This window comes from Hipposideros armiger, unplaced genomic scaffold (genome assembly GCF_001890085.2).
Source record: "Hipposideros armiger isolate ML-2016 unplaced genomic scaffold, ASM189008v1 scaffold_317, whole genome shotgun sequence".
NCBI lineage: Eukaryota > Metazoa > Chordata > Mammalia > Chiroptera > Hipposideridae > Hipposideros > Hipposideros armiger.
The window spans coordinates 1,443,055-1,447,412 of NW_017731667.1; positions in this window are offsets into that span (position 1 = coordinate 1,443,055).

Here is a 4,358-nt window from a genome sequence, read left to right on the forward strand (position 1 = left end):
TGTAGTCAGAAAATTTTTGTAGAGTTCCTTCATTTTTTTTACCCTCAAGTCTCTCTCTCCTTCCATATGTATAATTTCCAGATTTTTATCCTCGATATCACTAATTCTTTCCTCCATCTGGTCAGCTCTATTTTCTAAGCTCACTCTTTCATTCTTGATCTCTTTTGTTGAGTTTTTCAGCTCTAGAATTTCTATTTGTTTTTTTTAAAGCTTCAATCTTTTTGTTAAAGTATTTGCTTTGTTCATTGATTTTATTTGAGTTCATTAAAATGCCTATCTCAATTTTCTTTCATTTCGAGTTTTTTCATAACTGTAATCTTGAATTCTCTGTCATTTAAGTCACAGATTTTCGTATCTTTAAGTTTATTTTTTCTGATTTTCAAATTTTCTTTCTGAGTTGCCTTGTTGCCTTGGTTTTGCAATGTAATTGATGGTTCATTTCTCTTCTTAGGCATCTATGGCAATGAATTCTGCAGAAGATTGATAAGAAGAGGTCTCTTTTTTGTTTTCCAGTAGAAAGCACTGGAGCATTTTATTTTACTTTGCTCTGTTCTTGCTTCTTCCAGTGGAAGATTACCTGGGGAGGTGGGTGTCTCCTTTGTGACCAGGTCACTTCAGTCTCAAGGCACCACCCCCAGGGGAGAATGTGATGGATGATGGAATTCTGATGCCCTGAAATCCCAGTGCTGTCCCTGCATTGCCTGAGCATCCCTGGGTGCCCGAGCTGGGATCAGCCACAAAAGGTGGGGAGTGGTGTTGCCTGAAAGAGACTGTTGATGTGTTTATGGCTTTGTTCTCCTCTGAATAATGGTGACTGCCAGACCACAGTTGCCTCACCCCTATATCTTTACCGTTGTCACTGGAATTAGCTGCAGTGTTCATCTGTTGCTCAGAAACTATCTCTCCAGTTCTCAGGGCTGTAGACATTCTGCTCATTAACCCAACACTGCTACAATTTCTTCTGGGGCCCTCTGTTAGCTTTGGGAGTGTGCAGGAAAACAAGCTCTAAGAGGGTGAGGGGAGGCGGCCAGGCTCTGTGGCTTTGTTTTCTGCCTGGAAGTGAGGGCTGCTAGACCACATCTGTCAAACTTCTATATTCTGTCTCTGCTCTAGGTCTCAGCCTCAGCCTCAATCGCTCGTTTCAGTTGTATTATATGATTGATCATTCAGGCAGGAAAGCTTGTGCCACTGAGAGTGCACCTGCAGCCGGAATCCTCCCTTCTCCTGGGACTACAATGAGCTCCAATCTGTGTCCATGGCAGTGAGATCCAGGCTGCATCCACACGCCTGTCTCTGCACTCCTTCCTTCCATCCTCCTCTGTTCGCCCCAATTCGTCCACCTTCAGATGTTTCAATGTGTGGATCGCTCAGATGTATTTGTGTGTTGCACAGGGAATTATTTGTTGAACTGTAGCTGTTCAACTTGTTGTAACTTCAAGGGAAGAAGTCAAAAGGGACCCCTCATGCTGCGATGTTTTTGACATCACCTTTACAAGAAATGTTAAAGGGATCTTCAGAAGACAAAGAAAAAAATAGATGAATAATAAAATGGCAATAACTGCATATCTGTCAACATTTACTTTACATCTAAATGAATTAAATGCTTCAATCAAAAAATATAGGGTGACTGAACAGATCAGAAAGCAAGACCCTCATGTATGCTGTCTACAAGAGACACTTAGATTGAAAGACACGCACACTGACTTAAAGTAAATGGATGAAAAACATATTTCATGAAAATTGAGGGAGGGGGAACCTTGAGTAGCAATACCTATATCAGAAAAAATAGACTTAAAGCAAAGTCTATAACAAGAGACAAAGAAAGACCCAGTAATTCCACTTCTGGGTATGTATCTAAAGAAACCCAAAATACTAATTTGAAAAGATATGTGCATATGTATGCTCATTGCAGCATTATTCACAATTGCCAAGACATGGATGCAACCTAAGTGTCTATCAATAGATGAATGGATAAAGAAGAATTGGTACATATATACAATGGAATATTACTCAGCTGTAAAAATAAATAAATAAATAAATAAATAAACAAAATAAAATAAATGTTGCCATGTACAACATGGATAGGCCTAGAAGGTAGTATGTTAAGTGAAATAAGTCAGACAGAGACAGATAAATGCCATATGATTTCACTTACATGTGGAATCTAAAAAACAAAGTAAATGGGCAAAAAAACACAAAAACCCACAAAAAAACTCATAGATACAGAGAACATTTTGATGTCTACAAGATGGGAGGTTGCTGGGGGGATGAGTGAAAAAGGGGAAAGAATTAAAAGTACAAATTGGTAGTTATAAAATAGTAATGGAGATGTAAAATATAGTATAAGAAATATAGTCGATAATATTGTGATAACTATGCATCGTGTCAAATGTTTCTAGATTTATTGGGGTGATCACTTCATAAGTTATATAAATGTCTAATCACTATGTAGTACACTGAAACTAATATAATGTATGTCAACTATAATTTTAAAAATATTTTTAAAAAGCAAATAGGTAAAAAAATAAAGATGCATTTGCATGTTAAATATGAAAAACAATTAACCTAATGAAAGCTTTATGATTTTGTGAGCTAGAAAACTGAGTCTTCATGAAGTTTTACCAGCATTTTCAAGAAGGCTATGACTATTGCAGCAAGTTTAGGTACTAGATTGGTTCTTGTATGTTTGCAAGCTTCCACTGACTGCCAATATAGGACTAGAGAATCCTGATTATTTAGGTAATGATCAGAAAGGATTATTTCTACTAGAAAGAATGACTCAAGAACTCATTTATAGATAAAGCTTAGATAGGGTAAGAAGTCTGATCTGCAATCTAAATAAGAGTGTTATTTTGTTACTTAACATTTTTATAAATAGCAAGGCAACTCTACTTACCTTCTGATCTTAATAAACAAATGACTAAGAGCAAAAAGGTTCTAAAAAGCTGTTACCTGATAATAACCTTTATTTTCTGTAGACGGAACAAGTAGAGGACCTTTATAGACTATGGTTGTAAGCAACAACTCAGAGAAGCTATGCAAAGTGAGTCACTGTAAAACTTTATCATGAGGAGAAGCAAAAATATTTGCTATGTGAACATGCTTTTGAAAAGGTTAATTTGTAGCTGGAATAATTGTACTGTTCTGAAAAAGCTCAGTCTGAAAAGTAGCCACACTCTGCTGGAACTGAAAAAAAAATCATTGTGACAGGAAAATGATGCATGCTGAAACACTAAATGAAATACTGTCAGACACTTTAGTTCCCATTTTGACCTTTATTAGAAACCTGTAGATTGCATGATTCTTCAACTTGCTGACCAGTTATAAATGTGCAACTTGCTCATGGGCCACAACTGAACCGACTTCCCACAGGCACTGGGAATAATCAGGATAAGATAATAGAGACAGGGAGAGAAAAAGAAGAGAAAGAAAGAAAATATATACAAAATAGCTATTTCAATACTAAGCTTTTTCACTTAAAAATATTTTCATCAACAAATAAAAAGCCAAGTTATTAAACAATATTGACCTCTTGTTTAAAATTTCTGCAAAAGTAAGTAGTTAATTTCCTTTCAGGGACAGGCTTAAAAGTGAGCAGAACCTGTAAGCTATCTAGGGAGTATGATATCAAAGGTGGAAAATATCCTCTTCCTCCAGGGGTTTATCACCCTGTGTTTCTGCCTGATCTGAAATTGACACTGTAAGGATATCTTTACAGTATAAGAAAAATATCTTTAATGTCAACTTTTTAAAAAGAGAGATTTAGAAGCCACAGGAATGTTGAGCTAATAGTTCATCAATATCCTGATTTACCAGATGGAGAAACTAAAGCCCAGAGAGCAAAAATGAATTGCCCAAAGTTCCTCTAAATGGACCTGTTACTTATGAAGGAGGATGACATGGGCTAGAGAAACTTCTAGCCACCCTCAAGAACACAGCCAAAATCAATAATACAATAGTTCCCATAAGTTTGTCTGATTAGCTAGTTTTTACCTTTAAGGAGAAAAACATTCTTAAAGGAGAAAGGCAAGACAAATGAGAAGACAGGACAGCCAAGTTTTGAGGGGATTGGTTAGAAAGTAAACACAGAAATACAAAATGCAGTCTCAGGTAAAAGGCATGGTGACAAGGGATTAATATAGAAGGCACCAATCAGGAAAGAAAATGTATTGGAAACAATCATTGTCAGATTCACAAATTGAAGAGCAGGAACTAAATGCATAATTATTTTCCTTAGGAAGAAAATAATCTTGATTCTAATTTAAAGATTCAAAGAAAAGTCTTAGAGTAATACGTGTAAGGTGTGCTGTAATTTCTCTATTTTCTTCTTCTAAGATTTTATTGGGGAATTGAGGGAG